The sequence below is a fragment of the Plodia interpunctella genome, chromosome 26 (genome assembly GCF_027563975.2).
Source record: "Plodia interpunctella isolate USDA-ARS_2022_Savannah chromosome 26, ilPloInte3.2, whole genome shotgun sequence".
NCBI classification, from domain to species: Eukaryota; Metazoa; Arthropoda; class Insecta; order Lepidoptera; family Pyralidae; genus Plodia; species Plodia interpunctella.
The window spans coordinates 5,415,611-5,440,999 of NC_071319.1; the positions used below are offsets into that span (position 1 = coordinate 5,415,611).

The 25,389-nt window shown below is 36.1% G+C and overlaps 1 protein-coding gene across 3 annotated transcripts in view; it reads left to right on the forward strand.

Annotated features, from left to right (window-relative positions):
* The window catches only part of LOC128681061 (thyroid receptor-interacting protein 11-like), a 51,874-nt gene that overhangs the window by 7,029 nt on the left and 19,456 nt on the right, over window positions 1–25,389 (forward strand). The window contains exon 1 of one of the 3 annotated variants that reach the window (XM_064436842.1): window positions 3,128–3,277. The exons of the other annotated variants lie outside the window; for them this stretch is intronic. The gene's annotated coding sequence lies outside the window, so the exon portion shown is untranslated. Of the gene's footprint in view, window positions 1–3,127; window positions 3,278–25,389 lie in introns of those variants that run through there. 3 annotated transcript variants of the gene reach the window in all.

Consider the following 25,389-nt stretch of genomic DNA (forward strand, 5'->3'; position numbering starts at 1 on the left):
TAACTTACGTAATAACTTAAGACAGAAGGTCCCTTAAGTAGGAACTAAATACATTAATAGACTTGGTATTACATAGTTCTCACAACTTTTTACGACAGGAAAACTGAGCGTCAAGACTTGGGTTTGTTACTGCATGTTTTTGATAAGATTTATATAGTGTGCATAATATTGCGCCTGTGCGAAGCCGGTACGGGTCCCTAGTAGACTTCTGAGCCTATTTAACCACACTTCGCTTGGTCTCGGACAACCCGGTCCTATTAATTACCCTATCCGATTGCTATATGGAGCGATTAGACCACAACTTCAGGCAACACATAGATAGAATCTACAAACAAAATGATAAAAGTATTGATCGTTAACGCAGGGTGTAGATAAAGACACGTATAAAAGGCACAGGGAGATTGATCACGCCTTTGTTTGGAGGTGTAAGGGAGTTTTGCAGGTATGTCATTTATTCAATTTTATTTAATTTTAGCTGTTGCCCGTAGCTTGCTCGCGGTAGCCTGTATTTGACAGTAATTATTTCTATTCTATATTTCATCAAAATTTAAAATTACGGAAGCGGTGGTGATGTAATGGTTAAGACGCCCGCCTGTGGATCAAAAGGTCCCAGGTTCGAAACCTACTCGTGTCACATGAATTTGTATACCAAGCTGACTCATGTATAGTAGTTTTCATCGTCCAACACTTGCTTCCGGTGAAGGAAAACATCGTGAGGATACCTGCACACTGGTTGATTCTTATTAACTTGTAAATGGAGAAGACAATGGCAAACCACTCCATTAATAATGCCAAGAAAGTTGTTGTGTGTTTCATTCCACCACGTAATAACCACGACCCTCAGCCATGAGGTCCAGTCGTGGAATCGTGACAGCAACTTGGTGATGGTTGATGGTGACTTTCGCATTTATTATATAAGTATAGCAAGCAAGTTTAAACTAGCGGCCCGTCCCGGCTTCGCTCGGTTAAAAACATAACAAATTGTCCACCTGAACCTTCCTCAGTAATCACACCAAACCGCATGAAAATCCGTGCAGTAGTTTTTGAGTTTATCGCGAACAGACAGGCAGACGCGGCAGAGAGCTTTATTTTATAAGTAGCGGCTCGCCCCGGCTTCGCCTAAAGAAAGTAACCTATGTTACTCCTGAAGGTTTCGTCTATCGGCCTAGTAATTTTCGAGTTTATTCATTACAAACAAAAAAAAACAAATATACAAATCTTTCCTCTTTATATTGTTAGTATGGAAATGTTTATTTTATACGCGGTCCTTGGGTTTCGGGGCGTCACGGACGAGAATGATTTGGAGAATGTTCGACGATGAGAAACAATAAAAATTCACGCGCCTTGGCTACCAGTCGCCTTTTCACCTTTGCCCAACCTAAACCAGTAAAAAAATATTCAACACAAAATTAACATACAGTTTCTTTGACAAAGCCCAGTCGTTGCCCTGCCACAGTTGAACAAATATGACAATTCTTTTGTCAGTCAACTCCACGTGGAATTGTTTAATACATATTCTGTATTTGATGAGTTCTACCTTATTAAATGTATTCTGATCTGAGCTGCCACGCTGGTCTAGGAGTACAAGGGTAAGATAATCGTATTTATCGAAAATAAATTACACGTTACAGTATCCGACCATCTCTATATATTAAGTACATATATTTATTTATATAAAAGTATATATGATGAGGCAGGTTAGGCCTGATCGTGGGCATCAAGTGCAAAGGATAATGACTACAAATTCGAGATTCTTCTCATTGGCGATGCGCTAGCAACCTATCACTATTTCAGAATCCCAAAATCAAAATCAAATCATTTATTCAGAAATTAGGCCTTCACAGGCACTTTTTCACGTCATATTCTAAATTACATGATGTTTACCAAAGCTACAAACTACTAGCATTTCGGAACGACCACTGCTGAGAAGAAATGCCGAAAGAAACTCATTCAAACAGTGTTGGTCCCTATTATGCCAGAAGGGCTTACCATTTTTGAAATATAAATTTATGTATAATTTTTTATCAGTAATATAACAATGTAAGTACACAATAAAGTACATGGTCAAAAGGTATACTGAAACATATTATGATTGTGATCAAGTGCTGATGAAAGGAAAATAAATATACCTATATATATATATATATATATATATATATATATATATAGGTATATTTATTTATTATATTTAGGTATATATATACATATATATATATATATATATATATATATATATATATATATATATATATGTATAATTCCCAATTCCCCATCCCCCATCCACCAATAAGCCCGCTATGCAGCTGAACGTGGCTTGGCTCTGTTTACCCCGTAAGGGATAAAGCCGTGGTATTGTATCATTATCTAATGTTTATTCTTTGAGCCTTCGCTCGGGTAAAACCATAATAAAAAAGTAGCCTATGTTACTCCTGAAGGTTTTGTCCATCTCTGTGCTAAATTTCATCAAAATCGGCGAATATTTTTTTTTTCAAAAAAAATTATTCATTGAGTTTATTCATTCAAAAATAAAAATCTTTTCTCTTTATAATATTAGCATGGAAGTATGAATTAAGCAGGATTCGGCTAAAAATTACACGGTATATCTCTGTAATTTTTAGCCCAAATGTAATAAATTGTAATATATATGTATGCCTTGTGCGAAAATACAAAAGGAAATACATAACATTTTCGGGAATAAGTAAGAAGTTAGCACACTGTCATTAAAGCACCCTACATTAAAATTATTAAGATTGTTACTGAAAATAATTTTACCTTTTGCCATTTGCCGAAATATGCAGAGATAGAACACCTACCTAGTAAAATTAATATAAAAAGTTCGTAAAAATCATATATTCATCTTCATGTATAATTTATAAAAACACATAAATATAGGAGATTTTTATCAAAAAGAAAACTAAAACTGTTGTATATTTATAACGGATTTCAATGACACCAAAAAAGGACGTATAGGGTCATCAGATTTGAATTTCGATAAACGGTTCCAAACTGAAACGGATTTTACTTGACCTAAGCACCCCCATTCGTCGAATTTATATACGTGACACGCATCACTGTGTGAAGATACGCCCACATGTGTGTGTGTTTGAAGGCGTAGCTCGTACGTTTTCTAGCACCGCCTCGCCAGTCGAGCTGTGTGTCCCGTCGCGATCACACGTCTCTAGCTCCAAATAAAATAAAAAATAGTAAAAGTGACGCCGGAGTTTGAATAAGGTTATCGTTTTTTGTTTGCTGGTAGGATATCCTCGACCATATAGAGGTGAGTTTATAATGTTTGACTTTTTGTCGTGTTTATTCTTTTTTTTTGTAACAGCCAGTGTTTACTTTTGATTAGCGCTCGAAGTAGGCTGCGACTGCACAGGTTAAAATTTGTTTAATTAAAAAATATATATTTCAAGTACTGAATCATATTTACTTGTGTGATATCATTTGACACTATCGGGTGTAACGGATTATTTTTCAATGTTTGTCTATGGATGAATGTGCCTCTATTGTAATTACTACACTATATAGTTAACTATGATTCATATTGTATCTGTCGTTATTCGAACATGAAACTTGATCTAACAACGAGGAATAATCTTATATGTATAACGATAGTATAGGTATATAATAATGTGACTATTTTGTAATTTAATCAAATAAGTAAAGTACAAAAAAAACTAATCGCAAGGAAATCGATAACTTTACAATTGCTGATTTATTTGTAGGGCACGTATGAAATCGCCTTTGGAAAAACTTTGATGATAACAACCGACATCTATCGGAAAATAGGTCTACATCTCTTCGTAGTCGTATTTCCTCATGGCTGAGGGTCGTGGTCATTACGTGGAATGAAACATCACAACAACTTTCTTGGCACTATTAAAGTAATGGTTTGCCATTGCCTTCTCCATTTCATACACACGTTAATAAACAACCAGTGAGCAGGTTTCCTCATGATATAATGCTGCTATACATGAGTCATTGGTATACAAACTCATGTGTTACGAGTAGGATTCGAACCTGGGACCTTTCGATCTACAGGCGGGCTTAACCATTACACCACCATCGCTTGATGAATAGCATTTTTATGTGGATATAGAATAGATACTATTTATATTAATTAATCTACAGATATATTATTATAGTAATCTACAAGATCATACATCTGCGCTACTATTATAACGAGCATGTGTTTGTAAGTTCGTGCTTAGAGGATAATCTTCGGAACTACTCGATCGATTTTCAAAATTCTTCCAGCCGCTACAAATTTATTCCGATATTTTCCACGGGAGCGAAACCCCAGGTAGCAGCAATGTTATTACATAAATATTCGTATCAATTAGACAAACAATATCTATCGTATTTACAACAGTAATTTCTTTTAATTGCACGGTAAAACGGAAAATTGTTGTGTTAACGAGGCGACCTTGGGCCGTGTAAAATTATTTATTACCTACTGAATTTCATCTATTGTCTAAGGAAAATGAGAAAAATGGCTGTCGTTTACGTACAGTCACCGCACGCCAAGTTACACGCCATGAAACTTTATGCGACGGTAATAGATGCGTTTTTGCAATTACTTTGCTTAGGTATATGTTGACTGTATACCTATTGTAATTCTCGACTATAATATACACTTCTTATAAGTATATTCAAGTAGGAGTGATTGTACATATGGTTATGCTGAATAAGCTGTAGTATTCATCTTTGCGTGTCGATGTAAACCCGAAAACCCTACACCATTGGCTATTAAATCCATTCTAGCCAGAACCGAGCCACTTCAATGTCTGCCATCAATTCAATCTGGTTTTTGGACACTCGGCACAGGCGAGCAGATAAGCCATTGATCGCAAGATCTACTCTTGCTAGCTATTATATCCTCTAAGTGACTAAGAAAAAGCTTTAAGATTCCTTATCTCCAGTCCATAAAGGTTAGAAGACCAGGGTCCGCAGTTGTACATTTTTATTTTCCATTTTACACGATCTTCGGCTTTCATAATTGCCATACAATTGGCACGCATGTCCTCATTGACGATATCAAGTCGGCACTTTTTGTATTTCTTCAGGATCGGCTGTTGATGTTGACCCCTACTCACCACAACTATCAATAACATTCGAATACTTTTTAAGTAAAACATATACGACGATAGATATACTTCTCAACCTCAGCTTCCCATGGCTGCATTGACGTGACGAAAGTCTTTTCCACACGAAAATAGGTTTATCCAAATAATTTCAAACTATATTTCAATATAGTACTAGAAACGCAGTTGAATCCTCGTTCTGTGTCAAGGCGCTTAATAATTGCTTGTTTTTAGCGGTCGGTCGGCCAATTGATTATGCTTAAATTAATTAGTAATAGCACTGATCGCCAGCTTAATGACATTAATGATTCCTGAAGACTATCCCGACTAATATTATAAATTCAAAGGCGTGTTTGTTACCTGTGTTAAGATTCCAATTTGTTAATTGATTTTTTTTAAGGCTGCGGTGAAGTTTGCTGCGCCGCTTCTCCTTCACCTGCGTTTTGAAAGTCAGCGTTAGACTTAGTTTAAAACAAGCTGTTTACGCGCGATAATATTTTGACGACAATAAGTGATATATGATGCACTAGTAACTCACCACAATGCTATGAACGAATGTTCGGTCTTATGGTTGACTGACCATATGCCGTTCATAAGACCACCATTTGTAATTTGGTGCAAGTTAAAAGAAAGCCAAACTTTAATAAAGAATTTTGAATTGGAATTTTTCACGATGTGTTCGCTCAACGCAGGTAGTCAAGTCCGACCTCGTGTGATGGATGTGGCAAGATGTGAAGTCGCAATGACCTGTAATTTAACTGCCCGTATGCCAACCTGCAATCTTCCTACTTTGTTAGTTGGTACTTTAACTGCTACATTGTATTTAAGCTACTAGGATAGTGTGAAGTTGCGTCGCTATGCGTAGATATCTTATGACAAAAGAATGTGTTTTGGGCTCATGGCCAAACCCTTCTCTCTCTTTATTCTGGCTAATTTTCAATCTGATTCCCCTTGAAAAGTTAATAAACCTGTACATATTGAAGTTGTGGCGCCTCATTAGGCATACCAGTATTGCCTAGCTGTCAATACTGTCAATTTTCTTAGCCACCTCGTATGACATCAGTTGGTTATGGAGCGGTCATATTCTAGGGTGGAAAACATGGCAAGCCCTAATCTATCCACAAGGAGAGCCAGTGCCGCTGCAGTTGATTAAAATGACTGTCGATGATAACAACAGCAGACATTGTTCAAAACTATTTCCGAATTGCAATTCCACTTATGTGTCACTTCATACAAGTGTCGCGTCGTAAGGGATTAAGACGTCCCCGCTTCGCTCGGGTAAAAACATAATAAATTATACGCCTTCCTCAGGAATCACACTATCTATTGGTGAAAACCTCATGAAAATCCGTGCAGTCGTTTTTAAGTTTTAAGGCGAACAGGACGCGGCAGACTTTGTTTTATAATATGTAAGGATTCAGATTCTTTATTGCAAGTCACAGGTTAAAAAGATGTCACTTAAATTGACGCTAAAGGTGACGCTTAGATGCTGTGTACTTAAAACGTAATGAATTTGTAAATATATGCACGTTGAGAGTCAAACGCCTCTTTATCATTTACTAGCTTTTGCCCACGGCTTTGCTCGCGTTTTCCAAGGGAATAGTTATTTTACGGGATAAAAGTACCCGCTATATCCTTCTCCATACTTCAAACTATGTGTATGCAAAAATGCAAAATTTCAAGAAGATTGGTTAAGTAGATAGAGCGCGAGGAGGTAACAAACTTACTTTTGCATTTATAATATTAGTTGGGATTGTGGAATGGCTCCATCGTTCGCCATAAGGATGACGAAGTTAAGGTTAAGCACGCCACTTATTTGTTGAATCGACAGTAACAGATGTCTCAAATGACGTACGATTTACTCGAAATATTTACACGTTGTGACGTCTCGATATCGTTAATCATTTGTGGTTCTAATAATCTTACCTGAATTGTATATAACTAGGTACTGCCAGTTATATTCAGTCAGCGGTTGACAGACAGATGAGAATGTAATACTAGCTTTTAACTGCATCTAGCCGCCCGCAGTAGCCTATGTTTGATCCTGGATTATTAACCATATCTATTCCAAATTTAATCATAATCAGCCCAGTTATAGCCGTGAAACCGTGACAGACAGATATAAAGATAGACTTTCACATTTATAATATTAATGGAAGTATTGATATACTCGTAGATACAGCGGCTCCGCAAAATAGCCTGTCACTTTCCACCGCTTCACACTATCTCCACACAAAAAATCACTATAATTTATTGCTCCGTTTTGAAGGACAAACAAATAAACACTAGACTCTATACTCTCTCTCCCTCACTCTCATTTTAGCGCTTTCCCGAGAATTTTTCCTATATATACAGCGTTAAAGACAGAGGTTCGCTTTCCCATATTTACTCCTCCACTTGGGTCCTCGACATCCTTGTCAGACTATTGGCATGCTTACCTTTTACCTAACATCACTAACACACACTTAAGGATATGAGTACAGAGTGGTACTTCGTCAAGTTTACTTAACCGATAAACGTGGCCATTTGCCTTATCTGTCTCGTCGGATAGTCCTGTGCGCGCCCGAAGTATTTTTGTATTTAGTATTTCATGCCGTGGTGTTCTTTCCGTGGCATTGGATCTATGGGAGTTCTTCATAGTCGTATTCCTCATGGCTGAGGGTCGTGGTCATTACGTGGAATTAAACACACATAAAAACTTGTGTTTAATTTATGGCATTAGTAATGGAGTGGTTTGCCATTGCCTTCTTCATTTCACACACAAGTTAATTCATTTCATACAACCAGTGTGCAGGTTTCCTCACGATATATTCCTTCACCGGAAGCAAGTGGTTTTCGATGAAAACTAACTATACATGAGTCAGATTGGTATACAAAGTCATGTGGCACGAGTAGGATTCGAACCTGGGACCTTTCGATCCACAGGCGGGCGTCGCACCACCAGTCGCTATGAGAGTTACTGCTTGCAAATTAAGTTCCTAGTTAGTGTTTCTATACATTGTACAATTGAGTAATATTTTACTGGGACAACTAACAACTATAATATTTTTGCAAAGCTTTTTACCATTGTGATTCCTAGTTCGATTTTGGATTGCCGAGTGATAGGTAGCCCCATGGACTGTTGTAATGTATGTGTCATTACAGATACCTATATGATATAATTATATTCTATTATATAAATTCCCTAAATTACATCTGTTTGATGATTTTAGGAAGTCCGATCATCATCATCAAGCGAAAGGTGAAGAAATAAATCATTCTCACACACATCAACAGATCATTTCCACGTGCTAATAAACTTCCATTTATCATTAGATGAACTTTCAAAATTCGACTCAAATATCATTTCTGTCGTTTCTTATGATTTATAGGATTTTTCAAATATTTATGATCGTGTGAACCCGGGATTCCTTTGTCATCTATACATGGACAATTAAAGATGTCCTCTATGTTCTGAGTCCATCCAGACAATAGAATATGATTTGCGTGCGGCCGCAATCTGTAATTTTGCTGGTACCTGCTGAGGCTGCTGATCACGTCACAATTGATATGTCTGTGACATAGACTTGACAAGATTCAGACTTGGCATTACTATGCGAGTACTCTTTATTAAACTATGGCATTACAGTAAATTGTTGCTTTTTCCTATTATGCCCTCTATTTTATAATTTTAAATGCGAAATTTTTTACTGGCCTTTGCCCAGCAGTGGGACACAAAATACAGGCTATAAAAAAAGTAAATAATTTAATGGCAAATTGTGAGGGACGGATTCGTTGAAAATTTATATATGGCACTAGATATATACCCAGAAGTAGCTCATAGGGTACTTTTCATCCAGGTAGTGTAAAAATGTTGGTTGGTGTAGAGGTTGATCAAGATTTATATGTCAAGATTGCCAAGGTTGTCAAGGTTGCCACCAAAGGCACTCATTTTATATAAATCTCTACCTGGCTACATAAACACAACTTGTTTAAAGTACATAGTATTAGTTTATATACTCAGTGCATTAAATTCGTTCGTTCGTGGAGATATAGTCTTATTTGCCTTATAAGTACTTTGTAAGGCTTGGTAGGTCAAAGATCTTCTACAAATGTATATTCTGTGTGACCTTCTCTTGCATTTATATAATTGTACTAGCTTTTGCCCGCGGCTTCGATCGCGTTAATTTTCCCGGATGAAAGGTACATGTATGCAAAATTTCAAGAAGATTAGTTGAGTAGATAGAGCGTGAAGAGGAAACAAACAAACTTACTTTCGCATTTATAATATTAATTTGAATTAGGATATCTCGAATCTCTACCTATTCCCATAGCTTGCACTTAATGAATGAACATTGATTGAGATTGATTAAAAATCGAGCTTATTTAACAATGTAGATCCGTGTTGTTCTTTCTGTAATCCAGTCTATCGTTGTCGACGTCTATGCTCCGTAGTTTGTGAGTTCCTTATTCAATGTCACTTGTTTCGCACACTTGCATGACACGCACACATTGTACGTCCTATGTTTCACATGCCATGTGTTTTTGCTTGCATAAAAATCGCAGTTTTCCACCAGTGACCTTGTCGGCATCAGTTGCATTCATGACAGCTAAATTACCATGAGACTCAATAATTCTATTTGCGACTAGCCTTGTCTGTTGAGTACTTATTTATTTCCAAAAATCCCATACATTTTCGGGATAAATCCTGCATATTACAAAGAGTACTGATTTTTATATCCTTCCTATTTAAAAATATTAGCAAAATCTTTATTAAGCAAGCAGCTCCTAGATTAGCTTTTTTTGTGTGTGTCTTTTAATTAGATGAAGAAAGAAATGGTATAATACCATTTCTTTCTTGTCTCTCCTTCTCACTACCAATAACCCAGTAGTCATTTCTCGAATCTGTATTCAAGTCGTACAAATATACCTACGTTTCTCGCTCATGGTCCATCCACCTACTGAAAATTATATTTCATGTGGTTCACCTGAATGTCCATATTATTTTAGTTTAGTAAACCAACCATCCAATCTGAATTATTCCTTAAGAGAATACTTAACTTAGATTCAGAAACAAACAACTAAAGAGATAAAGAACCTTCTATATTTCTAGTTCCTTTTGAGTTTCGATGTCCTAAAAAGCAATTAACGTCTTTACAACTCACGGTTCACTTTTAAAACGTCATTAGAAAGAGCAAATAGAGCAACACTACACAGATAACAGAGGCGTGACACGTTGACAGTAAAAACGGCGGGAAACTGCTGTGACCGTTATTTTCCTTATCGTCCACAATACTTATCTGTAGACTGTGTTAAAGGCGTCACTTGCACCACAATTTCATTGCTTATGAGTTTTTATGGCGGTTAATAAAAGATTATAACGCGTCTATCGTGATTCCGGGCTTGTAAAATTGACAATTTTTAAATATTGTACGATCATCCATGGCGGCATATTTATTATCCTTAATTAAAATTTTAGTTCTGAAGTTTCTTGAATCCTAGTTTAATATACGTCGAATGAGTCAGTAAAGATAAGATTAACAACGGATAACGAACGTTGGTTAAAGTAATGGCTAAGCTCAACAGTGGATCAATCATGTCCTGAAAATTTTGTCACATTATAATCGGTCATACTTAAGTAATTTTTTGACATCAATAAGTGATGTATATCATCGTATATTGGGCAAAGAATTTTGAATTTAATTTTGACTTCCAATAGTAATATCATATATCGGCTGGTGAACTGGTCTACGAACTGGCCTCTGTCCAGCGATAGACACCAGGTGGTGGGTGGTTAGAACATAATATCAGTATGGACATAATTCACCGTCACTGATTGATCCATCCAATGTCTTCCAGCAATAACAGCGACAATCGTAACAGTGTCTAAGTAAATTCAGGTGACTATGAAGTATTGGAATAAATATATGTTTTAGCTGTTGCTAAGCGCACACCTAATTGCTCGTACATACGGTGCCGTACACTTGTCACTCTCGTCATTTGCATACGCCATTGTTAAAACTTATTTTTTGCAAGAACATTATGTCGTTGCTATCAGCCGTCACGTTTGACTTGAGGGGTAGATAATGCCGAACGGATGTGGAATTGTGGAAGTTGACTAAATGTGCGTGAAATATGCTCAGGACCTGGAGGAAGTTAATTGTGTTTCACATCGATATATATATTATCAGAACTCGGATCACAATCATAACCTGTGATATACATTTTGACTATGTACATTATTTACTTTTATATGTTATTAGAAAAAAAATTGTAGGAAGCAATAACGGTGTAAGCCCTTCTGGCATGATAGCGACCAACACTGTTCAAATGAGTTTCTTTCGTCATTTGTTCTCAGCAGTGGTCGTTCCGAAATGCCAGTAGTTTGTAGCTTGTGAGAAATAACTATTTGATATAAAAATTGTCGTGAAAAAGTGCCTGTGAAGGTCTAATTTCTGAATAAATGATTTGAATTTGAGGGAGATTATATGGTTTTAATTATTCGCTTGAGGCAAAGACATTATACAAGAAGGTTTGATTACAGTCTTTTCTTCTGTGATACCTCATGCCAATTGATTTGGGGTCGATACAGTATCACGACTTTATTCTGTACGGGGTAAACAGAGCCAAAAGTTGTGTTCTGAAACTCTTAAAGGCCACGCAAGCTGTAGGCTTGTTGTTGGAATCGAGAAAAATATATGATTAGACTAACAATGATCTGTTAGAGATTATTTGTATGCCAAAACATAATGACTGCTTTTCCATGCTTCTGTCTTTGCTGAAAATGTACCTGCCGTTATTAAGGGATTCTTTTCTTAATAGATAATTAACTAGTCAATCTGTCATTAAATCCATTTTATCAATTCTAGTTTTTCTTGTTGGTCTATCTTCATTTTTTTATTCTATCCCAACATCAAATGAGCACTCTTTTATTTAATATTGTCATCTCAATTCTGGTTACATTAAACATTTCTTCAATAAAACCTTGCAATTAATTGTTCAGTTAAGTAATATATTTCATAAGAAAATAGGTCATGTCACAAGATATAAATAGAACATTTATCATTTTCTTACTTATCGATGCGATGGCACCGATTAGTCGATAGTTCTTGGTATCGGAAGTCAAACAGTTTGATATCAAAGGGCTTGGTTATTACACTTGATATCCGAAACATATTTTCGTAATATTTTAATTGAGTTTAAACTGTATCATATGATACAAATTTGTCAGTTAATCCTGGAATTTTCCTTTTTTAACCCCCGACACAAAATGAGGGGTGTTATAACTTTAACGTGTCGTCTGTGTATCTGTCCCAAACGGATGAACCGATTTTTGTTTTTTGTGTCACAGATAATTTTATCCCAAGTGTCAAAAGTTGTTGCGAAATGAATATTGAAAGCCGGGGTTTTTTTAATTTGACAAATAAACTTGTTTTGTTACGCCTTGAATGAAATATGATTTTTATGATAACATCGTGTGTAAAAAAACGTCATTTTTGTAAAAAAAAAAAACTTATTCAGGTGTAGAACCGTGTAACAAACATAAAAATCCGTGCAGTTGATTTTGTGTTATTGAGTAAAATTTTCACGTCGTCATCCTCATTTTATCCTAAATTTCGCATTTTATATTAGTAAGATGATTTATACCAGCACGGTCAGCAAAGATAAGAACTTGATATTTAGTAACACAAATACCGTAGTCCGCACATGTTATGTTTCATCAATCAATGATATGATAAGTAAGGGTTGATTAACTTCTGATGAGAATTTTCTGCGCGTCGTTGCTGTATTCTTAGATTTGTTTATTATCTTAATATTTTATACATTCTTCTTTTTTAACCCCCGTCGCTAAAAGAGGGGTGTTATAAGTTCGACCGCTAAGTGTGTCTGTCTGTCTGTGTACGTGGCACCGTAGCTCATCGATGGGTGAACCGATAGTTTTTTTATTTGATAGCTAATCAAAATCGGTTCAGCCATTCAAAAGTTATAGCGAAATGAATATCATAAAAGTCGGTGTTTTTTAATTTGTCTAACAAATAAACGTCTTGTCAAAACCGAGCCACTTTCATCAGAAGCTGCCATCAACCCAGCCGTGCACTACGATGGCGAACCCAATATTTTTCATTCTCGTTGAGTGTGGTCACGTCGTTTTTCGTCAGTTTTTCGCGTAAACACAAACAGACGCGACAATAGGAACGTTAATTACGTAAGTGTGTTACATACAAAGTGTGAGAATTATGTACGGTCATACTACACTGTCTAACAGTCAGCAAAAAAAAATACACAAACGACGCCGCTTAACTTCCAAGAATATCCATTTTCAATTAAATGACATTTAAACACCATACATATAGTGAGCAAGTAGAGTAACACTACAAGTGAAACAAGATACTTTTTCGAAATGTCAAAACCAATAATTTATATGCAACTGTGACGTCACTATTTTGGAATCAAAAAGCATCCAGAATGAATCAGAAATACAAAAGATGATACATTAGAATAATTCAAAACAATCTGTCATTGAATCATTTTCCTGCTTCTACTTATTTAAGTAATACTTCCCTTCTTTCAAAATAAGTTCCAAAAATTAATAATGTGTTTTCTTATTTGAAAACTTCTATTTATGGTGTATCTTCGTCTCATGATATGATAAGGCAAGGATGACATACCTGAATGCCAAATGACTGACAAGTAAAGATGCTGAAGACTGCGAAGTGGAGGAGGGATAATAGGGAAGCAGACCCTTAGCTCCGACGCGCCGAAGCAGACCCTTAGCCTCTACACTTGAGGAAGAAACCAGGAAAATGTTCATATAAGCGAGGTGAATCATAATATTGTTATGTTTAAAAGGAAGCCTATATGCTATTCCTTTCTGGTTTCATTTTACACGTGTGCCAACTTTTATTGAAATCACGCAATTTTTGCATGAATGAGCGTTATAAATACATAGATACAAACATACAGATCGTAATTATACAAGTAACATTTTGATGAAATTTTTGCACGTGTCTTTATAAACGGTTCGTGTCAAAATAGCTTGTGGTAACACCATTTTGTGAGACAAGCTTCTTTACCTAATTAATAGTTTAAAAAATAAAATAAATACGCTTTATTTTCTGCATATATTTCAATGTATATGCTAGCTAGGGTCAAAAACATTTGTCATATCACCCATATTATATGCTAAGTATACGTTTCCATAGATTACACTTTTAAAATAAGAATACATATTAAAAAATTCAAAATTGGTTGCGCGTGCACGCTTTTATACGTTGACCAATATTTTTGTATATTGATTTAGTTTTAGAATTCCGTATATAGAAAGCGTTAATACAACGAAATATAATAAAACGCTAAATGATGTGATGAAACTACTATAAATAAATATGTCCAACGTCCAATATCTATCAATATCTCTAGTTACATTGTAGATTCATGTGTATCTACAGTAGACGGAGTGGATGGAACAGACTACCAATCTTGCATTGATGATGATAATGATGATATTACATCTCATATATTACTAGTTGCACTCATAAGGCGTACTAACAACTCAATCCCGTATGTTAAATATCACAAAAAATACCAAATTGTCTATTTAGCGAATCATATTCAGTCTCACAAATTTTAAATCACCGACAGGAATAAAAATAATTTTTGAAATACTGGCAAACTGGAATCTTCGGAGCGGGAATCCGACTCGCGCTTGGCCGATTTATTTTCGAAAAATTTGGTAGTGTAATAGTTCAGTGACGGTTCCAGATTGAATACAAAATGGTGTGAATGAATTTGTACGGGATTCTGTGAGCTATTCAAATTTCGGCCGGTGGTTTGATGGAAATTTGATGTCGACACACTTTCGGGGGCTTTGGCCGCTGGAAATTCATGGGTTTTCATGTATTTGTTACGGATGAAACCCGAATAGGTGCAGCCGGTCTCAGTTGGTTACATCTAAGTGTAGTCTACGTATCTTCGGCTAGACCTTTATAATTTCATATTCATCCATATGATCACAGCTTTTTTAGACCCAGATAGTCAGTTTCTGCGATGGTGGGCCAATTAAGACCAAAAGGTCCCAAGTTCGATTGCTACTCGAGCCACATAAGAATACAAATCTGATTCACATGAATGTATTGATTTTCATCGACCACCACTTGTTTATTAATTTTAATTACATTTACATTTTATTACATTTTATTAAACATCATGTATTACATTGAACTCAAAAATTTGTTATTTAATAATATTAATTAGTTATTATTATTATATATGATAATATATTATTATTATATATGATAATATATAATAATAATGTATATAAAATGTATAATGAAAAATTTTAAAAAAATACACAATCGTGCATATCTGTTTTTAGTCTTATTAGATTTACATCTAAAAATCTTATTATATCAAGGTAGATATGTAAAATCCAAAGCTCCCTAAATCAATGTCAACGGAGCAGACTCTGATAAAACACTATTTGAACTAGTTCATGCATTAATTCTAGTCAATAAAAATTAAACTAACACCCCCGAGTAATAAGTATCAAATTCCAATGAAGATGTTATATATGCTAAGGTAAGGACATTCTGCATTGTACACAAGCGTATTTACACAGTTGCTGTTGGTTTTAAGGATGTGTCGACTCGCCTTTAGGGCAACGACTCAGTGTCACACGCTATTTGACTTTGTAAAGCAGCTTTATCTTACTTCCTTCGTGGATAAGGCGTTTTTGGAATCTCATTGTACTTCTGGACAGCTATGGTAACACTAAGAAATCACTCATTAGTAAGAGTTTCCTTTTCAAATAGCGCCTTAAAAAAAGTCCAAAAACTATATTGTTGCGATATGTTTTCATCTTCTTGTATTATACAGTAGAAAATAATATAATGACATTAAATTATTCGTTTCGTACAGTACTATTATTATTATTATTTGTATCTCCTTTTGGGATTCACGGCACATAGTCCGGTCCTTTGAGAGGCTTGCGTGGGGATATGGATCCAACACGTAGAGGCCCTTTGGAGAATTTTGATGTTGTGTAGGTCTCCCGCCAAGACCCACTCCCGGATATACCAATGAAATGATATGCCCATGAGCAGGTCTCGGCGGGAGTGTGAACTATTGCAGAATAATGGATAGAAGTACTGGTCTATAGAATGAAATTTGGATGGACTGAGAATATTGCAAAGGGCTATTGCAAAGAGTGCGGTCACCTGCCATAATCATGATAACTGACTATTCAGTGGCAGGTGGTGACTCGCCGCTCACTGGATGGGCCCCTCAAATCAGTCGCCGTGATTGGCGCCAAAGGAGCAACATTGACGTGGGCGGCTAAGGGTGTAGAGAGGTGAGTCTGCGGGGCGCGAAATCATGGTGATCCAGTCAGACACCCCCGGCGTTATGACATTTTACACTTCCACCCTTCGAGCATATAGCTCTCGCGACTCCACTCTGGCCGGCCGATGAAGGCAAGCCAGAGGTAGGGGTCCTGTTACCTCTCGGTTTCCACTCCGACCTTGGGGAAGGAAGGCGGAGGTGAGGAACAGGGGCCTCCCCTGGGAGCACTCAGGTCCGTGGGGTCGCTACTCCCCAACAGCTCGCCACAAGCTGCCCTGCGGGCTTATTATTATTATTTTCTTAATCATGCTTCGTTATGATTTTTTGTTCAGTAACGTTTCGTGTTTCAGCAAGATCCTCATAGAATTTTAATTCCGTTATTAAACCATGTATATTTGTGATATTACACGCGTGTTTGCCCACAATCTAGTCTAAATTATCTGTAAATGTGTCATCATCCTGGTTGCATAAAAGTTTTCTTTTTATTATTACATCATCAAGACAATTTCGAATCTTATCTCCAATCTAAATACCAGTTGTTTCACATCACAATCCCGCATCTTTCCAGCCAGTCACAAATTTCAAATTTCGAGCATCTGCCTTCATTCCGTTCGCGTATGACCAATTTTGACTCGTGCCATAGTGGCACCAAATTGTAATGACCTAACACGTAGTCATAATACGTACTGTGGGACATTGAATTTGATCGTTTATTTAAATTTCAACAGGCCTTTTTAATTTGGAGTCGTTTTACTAGTAAAACGTGATCAGAATAGTCATATTTTTTTTTATGCGGGTTTGTTGGCTGAATAACACACCTTTCGTGAGAGGTTTTCTATAATTTTAGTCGCACCAATATCGATTTCTTTGCCCTGTATTTCAATTTGGTAATGATTTTTATGTTTGCTCTTTTGACTTTGTAGTCGATATTCTATGTACTACGCGCTGATATGGGGTCTAAAGTATTTGGTATTTACTATGTTGTGTAACTTTGAACAGTGAATGTCACTTCAGTGATTAGTTTTACAGAATGATTGATCCTTGGATCATTTATTTTTGTGTATAACGAGTATTTTAAATTAAATTATTGTGATTGTTTTCACCGGCATCCCTTCTCTTCCAGTTTATTGAAATAGTTTTAGAAAATAAAGATTTTGAAGATTTAAACAAAATTATATTATTTCCTTTCATTACACAACTAATAGACCCATTAACTTTGTTATTAGCACAATTCATATAGTTTTGATACGGCACACGAATAACTTTAAATCAACCGTGCTTAATTACTGGCAGCTAAGAATTTCATCTCTGTATTCTATTTTTTAAACTTCGAAAAAGGATCCTGCCGGGTTAGAGCGGCGACCTTTTTAAACATGGAATTCAACAATGGTGCCTTTAGTGCGCCAGAGTTCTATTCGCTTTCACTCAAAGATATGGGATCTAAAAACGTACACTGTAGACGCTACCACCTTGACGTTTCGTAACCTAACCCCCTTTAACCTCAGCGCGACAATAAAGCAACATTACCAAGTAAATACATACAGTCATTGTAATTCAAATAAATTTAAATTAACTATCGTTGAGCGTCGCCGTGTCGCAAGGATGAACCGAATATTCTGTGGACTGTGATGTAATCATCCACTTTTCTTTGTTATATATCGTTTCAGAAATCTGTCTGGGTTTTGAAATAGTTGTGCCTTCTAGTTGGTTTGCGGTAGGTCGTAGAGTTTGCATGCTGTTGTCAATTGCTCTCTGATCCTTAGCAGTAATGTGTTAGGTTCTTCCCAGGTAGACAACTTGGCTCACTGTCGTCATAATATTGTTGTTATTCTAAAGTTCTATTTTAACCATTGCGGTAGACTATATTTGATCTCGGGTGATTCATTATATTTATTCCAAACTTAATCAAAATCGGCATAACGGTTTAGCCGTGAAAGCGTGAGATATACAGACATATGTTAGTATGCATCTAGAAGTCAATCGTTCAAGTGATATATTTAGTTTCGCCATTTGTCGGTGGATTTAAAATCTTAGCAGAAACAAATTCCAACGGGACATGCTAAAACAGAGGTTTGTAAAGAAAAAAATACCCGTATATTGTTTAATCAAAGAACATAGAATCGATTTACAATTTCGCATACAATATCGATCATTCAACCTGTGACTTAGCTGCTGTGTAAACAATGGTTGCTTAGCAACACTCCGCGTGCGAGCGGAACAGCCGTACGTGCTCCGCTCGCGTAAGAGAGAGATGGAATATGTCGTCGATAAAGCTTGCGCCGGCGCATAGTTCACGGTGTATATGACGGGTTAGCTTTTATTAAAGCAGTTGGAATTATTACTTCCCTATTCATGGGATTGTTTTAATGGGTTTAAGTTACTTCCTTGTAGCGTTAACTTCTTCTGGTTTCGTTTTTCTACCGTCAAGGTTCCTTTGCAGGGCTCTCGGGGCTACCATGAAACAAAAAGCGTAGCACGTTATTTCGTCCACACGTTCTCTCTTTTTTTTACACGATATGGAGAAAAGCGACAGCATGTCTACGGTAGTAATGTGCTACGTGTTTGTATGTTTCGTGGTAGGAAGGTTCTGAAAGGTTTCCTTCAGCTTAGGGCCTTTGCGAGATAATTATTAAATTTATTACATATCAACTCTTAACCAAATTATAGTTCCAAAAATAGGGAACCGATTCGACGACCACCGTAGCGTAGTAATGGTGACCACGCACGCCCCCTATCTAGAGGTCCTGGTTTCGATTCCCAGCGCGTACCTGTGATCACAAATATTTGTCTGCGGTTCTGGGTGTGTTGTGCCCGTTTCTATATTTGGACCTGCGATTTAAGCTTACTGCTTAGTCTGGGCTGTTGAGCATTGTCCATTTAAAAATCTACGATTCCCAAATTCAAATTCAAGGTCTTTGTTTGAAGAAAAGAACTTTATGTTATTAGATGGTACTTCCCCCAGGAAGTCTAGGGCGAGGACCTACGCTCGACCCTGAATATGAATTTCGAAATTCGAAACTAATGAATCTAATTTCATAAACCAATTTCGAAACTGAAAATCTATGAAATTGTATGCCCTAGTTATTTATTTATTAATGTTTGCATAGAGGACATATTCTTCGCTTCGCAGCATGGAACACGTAAATATGTTTGACTGTTTTACCTTTTTTCTCACAAAGTAACAAACGTGGAATACACAGAGGAAGACAAAAGATGCAAGGGAATGCCAGAGTCATTGACCAAGATACAGAATTCAAAGTTAACATGGGTTTGAAAAGCCCAAATGTCATACGACTGTTTGTTCCAACGGTTGAGAGGGTTCCGTAGACATAAAGTATTAATTATATTGCTCTCATTGTCTTTGAATTGTGTTCCGAAATTATGGCCAAAGTTTTAAGTAGTAGTTATAAAAATATGGTTTCTTACAGTGTCATACTCAAGACATTCTCAGAAAATGGTACCGGTTGCTTTGCAAGATATCTTTCCCTGCATTATTAATTATTTTGTATTATATTTTCACTGTGTTAGAATGTTTTTTCTACCTCAAAAATAACTTCAAATCCATCTAGTTCTGTTAATAATGTATGTTAGAATTTTTTTTTCGCATTTCAGTATATTAGTTTATTATTAAAATAACACAATCACGCATATTATTTCAAACAAAACGGACATCGCCAAAAATTATGATTGATTAATTTCAAATGAATCTAAAGGATTATAATCTGCACCTGATCATTTAACACCTTTAAGGGTGGAACGACTTGAATGCAAACATCGTGATTATAATGTTTTTTCTTCAATTTGGCAAAGGTATGTTGTTTGTATAACAAATAATCGCCAAGTATGGGAAGGTTGACTTCTGGGTGGGCCACCTTCTGGCCGCTTTTTTAGTCCTTCACAGACACTATACTCGCGTAATTATTTTAATAAATACTTACTAAAGCACCAGTACTTAAATACTTTATAAAGCACCAGTAAATATCAGACATTTTGACCTAATTCTACGGGAATCGCGTACATATTAGATAAAATCCATATTAGATAAAAGCACCAGTAAATATCAGACATTTTGACCTAATTCTACGGGAATCGCGTACATATTAGATAAAATCCTATCCGGCTACCCCATGTGTTAATTCAACGTATCGGCTACTGCAATATAATTGGCCCAGCCGTTTGAGCGTCAAGAAGTTACAAACATAGACACAAACTTTTGCCTTTATAATATTATTGGGATTTGTCAAAAAGTCTTACTGTCTGCTACTGTAATTTTGGACGACTGCTGAGAAGAAATGCTGAAAAAAAACTCATTTAAACTGTGACGGACTCCAGGCCACCTAGCAAGAAGACTACCTTAATTTCTTTCACGCAAGCCTCCCTTTCTTTTCCCTCCGATGCCTATGTCTTTTATAGAATGATTGGAATTCTGACAATGGGGAACCCTAAAACCATCTGTCACCTGCTACCTATTCATAGACAATGGTTAGTGACGTGACACTAACCGCTTCGCCGGGTAACTGTGCCGTAGCTACGGACTGTAGTGACGCGACACGACTCTTGGCTTAGTTACGCAACGTTATTTGTTAATATTCTTTTGTTTTTTTTTTTTTTAGTAATTAACAGATGTCTGCATTGGTTCAAGGCGATAGCGTCCTTAGGTCTAAACGTCATGTGTAGCTTTTTAAAATCTATATATTTTATTGTAATACGTACCTATAACATAAATGAAGAAACATTTTCCAATTTCCTAAAAAAAGTTCTAGTATTTTTAAGAGACACACAAAAGTCTTTAAATTTCAAATGTTACCTGGATCGCTATAGTAAAGTAATTTTCCGATTTTTCCAAAATTCACACAAAAATCCTAGCGAAACTTGTATGGTCACGAGAAGGTACCTGAAAACATTGCAACATCACTTCTATTAATCTAACCATAACCATCTTTATAGATAAACCATCTTTATAGAGTAAATTGACATGTAGTGAACTGTATCTTGACTCAGACAGTGCTTGTCATCGTAAAGTGACATGATGGAACAGAATATCCAATCCATTGCCGTTCACGGGTTTTTGCACCGGATACTATTCGGAGTGGCATTTTTGATTAATTTTGTTATAATTATCCCGAAGTTTGTGTTGATAAATGAACACTATCAACGTATAGCTACCAGAAAATTACATCCTCCGTGCGGTTACCATTAACTGTTCGGGTCAGTGGCGTTCTGTAACTTAAGATTGGTCGGTCTGCAGTGTCCATACTAATTAATAGCTACACGGGACGAAAATTGGACCCAAGTAGGCTTTAGTCAGACTCTATTGTGTCTTATAACTATTTTGTACATAAGGTCGAAATTATTTGTTCCGAATCGTAGCGGGTCCAAATAATAGTCTTAATATCACAATGTTATGGATACTGTTTAAAGTTGCTATGCTTATATAGTTCAAAATAGAAATAAATTTATTTGTAACACAAGTAGATTATACATTTACGTAGAAATCCCACACAATACTATCTAACTACTGGATGGCGGTAATCGTAATAGACGTGTGAAATTCCTTTAGGCGGCTTGAATAAAATCTATATGTTATAATAAAATCTAATCTATTGTTATATTACTGATAAAAAATTATACATAAATTTATATTTAAAAAATGGTAAGCCCTGCTGGCATAAAAGGGACCAACACTGTTTGAATGAGTTTCTTTCGGCATTTCTTCTCAGCAGTGGTCGTTCCGAAATGCTAGTAGTTTGTAGCTTTGGTAAACATCATTTAATTTAGAATATGACGTGAAACAGTGCCTGTGAAGGCCTAATTTCTGAATAAATGATTTGATTTTGATTTTCTAACAACTGAAGAAAGACTAGTGCCGCCTTATTAATAAACATTTAATTCTTAGGCTTGGAGTAAGAAATCTTTGTTTTGTCCCTCTCTCTCTTTTCAGCATTTGACATTGAAAGAACGAGACAATACAAAGAATAACAACTATTCCGAGGCTAATCAGAGATTAAGGTTTTTATTAATAAGGGGGTTAGGGTATATCTACCACAAGACTTAAGCTAAGCTTGAGCTTAAGCCTTTGCAGTCGCATACACTCTAGTGAACTAAATTGTCCACCAATGTGCAGGTTTCCTCACGATGTTTTCTTTCACCGGAAGCAACTTGTGGCCTAATAAAAACTACCTACCTTTACATGAGTTAGATTGCTATACTCATTTAGCTCGAGTATTCGAACCTGGGACCTTTTTATCAGACTTTACCACTCGACTATTGAGCAGTCAACTAATATGGATGGTCCTTGAAGATTTAAGTTGCAGCTTCTAAATCTTATTAATTTTGAATACTAATACTAATAAAAGCTATAAAGTCGACATTTTAATAAAAACGTTTACGTGTTTTACATCTATTTGACCATAAATGAATATTGCTTTTGTGCAGTGATTGCTAAATGCAACCAAATAAGTTCAGTAACCCCTGGTGATAAAGCCTAATTTGGCGTGAACTGTGCTTTATGTTAGTTGAAACGTGTCAGGGATGTTTGTCTTCATATGAACGGTTATCGGAAATCTGCGTTTGTTTGTTTGTCAGCCACTAAGGTTTGATTTTTGTGTTTCGGCATAAACTCAATTGATGTTGGATCTTTCCAACATATTTATTCTTAAAGCTTTTAGAATAGATATATGGTCCTCTAAAATAATATCAAGTACAAAAGTTTCAGTAATATTTAGAAATGCACAAGGTAGAATTTTGTCTCTTTGTATAGATTAATTTTAGAATAAAAGTCCTTCACATTTTATTACAATTATTCATTTTTAATATCTCTCAGTTTCTAATGATGTTTGAATAATTATAACATTATTGTACAAATATTTATTTTTTCAACTTTGTTACAAAAAATATATAAAAGGCGGACTTAAAGCCTGAGGCTTCAACCAAAAAACAAAAATACAAATATTTTCTCTTTATACTATTATCACTTCACTCGGGTAAAACCATACTAAAAAAGTTTCCTATGTCACTCCTGAAAGTTTCGTCTATGTCTGTGCCAAAATCAGCCCAGTATCTTTTGTTTATTCATTGCAAATTAGGACTTTTTTCTTTTGATTATAATTATAAGTTTAACCAATACTCCCAACCTACCAAGCACAGAAAATACTGTGCCAATCTACAAACTAATTGCATATAAAAATCGGTCAACAAGAAAAAGATCACACAAAAGCGCACAACGATGATGCTAAAACGTGAGACGATTCATAAAACACACAGATTTATTTATTAATCATACGAAACCGAGGTGTAATCGTCAAATAAGGGCAAGTAGTTAGCGCCTAGCAACTGGCACAAGGTTGGCCCATTCAGTTTGCCAGTTGTATTTGCAGTATTATGTAGTAATGATAAACCAGGAATACTGTGATGCGATGATGATATGGCCACGTCTCGCGTAGACCGGCTAATTAGCCGGTTCATAGGAAACAAGTGTTTAGTTTAGTACCTGGCAACACTTAGTCTTACATGAAGGGTGCAAGGATACCGAAGATCGTGTAAAGTGGAAAAGGAAACTTAGCTTCTTAGACTTAGACTTTGATGCTTCTTTGCTGACGGTGCAACCTAGATAGTGCTCAGATTACAGTAATGTGATGATTAACACATGTGAATGAGGATCGAAACTGAGATAATAAACCGTCTTTTTATTATTGGATCTTAATTTTGAACATTTGCCGGTTTCCAATTAGAGGAAATGCAAAATTGCATTATAATGCTAAAGGCCAATAGCCATCTTCTGCTTTGTCCAAGTTATTCCAGCTTATTTGTTGTCGGGTCGTCTCATCTGCTGGGCAGTTGGTGTGTCTTCATTGTTGCTATTTATCTTCAAAACGATTAACCCGTTTCAGACACGGTTATGTATTAAAGCTAGCTACGATAATTAATTATCGTGCTATCGATAGTATACTAGTGTCATTGCGTGTAGTGCTAAGGTCATATTCCATGCGCGCAACGACGGCATGCGACGCCATGACCGAGTTAGGTGTGCCACCATAAAATTGGCGGGAAACGAAAAATACACAGATTATTGTGATTTTCCAGAGTACACTTTTAACTGGTTTATTTTTAACCGCCCGCTGACTTTTGAGTTTTCATATCTGTTGCGATTTCTATAAAAACATTTACCGTTATTCCTGCAATGTTCGTTCGCCTGAATGGCTTTATTTGTGTACTTAACAAATATTCTAGTTATGTTTGCTTAACTTCTTATGATTCTCGATTTCATTAACCATTTTTTGTTTTCCTTTACCGGAAGTTTTAGCTAGTTTTACGTGCTGGTGTCCAATATCGTCCATATAAATATGCATATCGTTTTCACCACGAATTAGTTCTAAGTTTTGTTTGATTCATTCACTTATTGGTTCCTGCCTTCATTATTTTTCGTCTTGACGAATTTTGCTCAGTAACTTATTACAAATACATACACACAGCATCTTGTCACTTTTATACAATTTGCAATGTTTCGCAAGGCGGTCGCTACTGCAGCCATCTTTACGACTCGGGTTGTGTTTAGCCGTCAATCATCTGACATTGGCCCATACAACTTAGAATAGACATTACCCAACATGTATAAATCGTCACAACTATAAACGTCCACACTCAATCTTAACCCTATTTCTAAAACCGCAGAGTATAATTTACTCTAACAATTGCATATTCACACGATTTTCAGGACACGTTAAAACCTTAAGTTTTAAACCGACAATAGTTAGCAATGACCTTTATTGCTTTAGCTTTTGGGTCAAAATAGGTTGTCATATAATGACTTGATGTTTAAAACTACTGTTTATACGTCAAGGATTAAATAGTATATTACATAAGAGTTTGTGTTGATGGAAAATGGACTGTATTGTTTTGTGGATAGGATTGTTATTTCTTTGGTGACAGATGTGCACGCGAGTCGTTCCGGTTTGCAAGCGCGAAGGACGCGTTGTCATGTGAA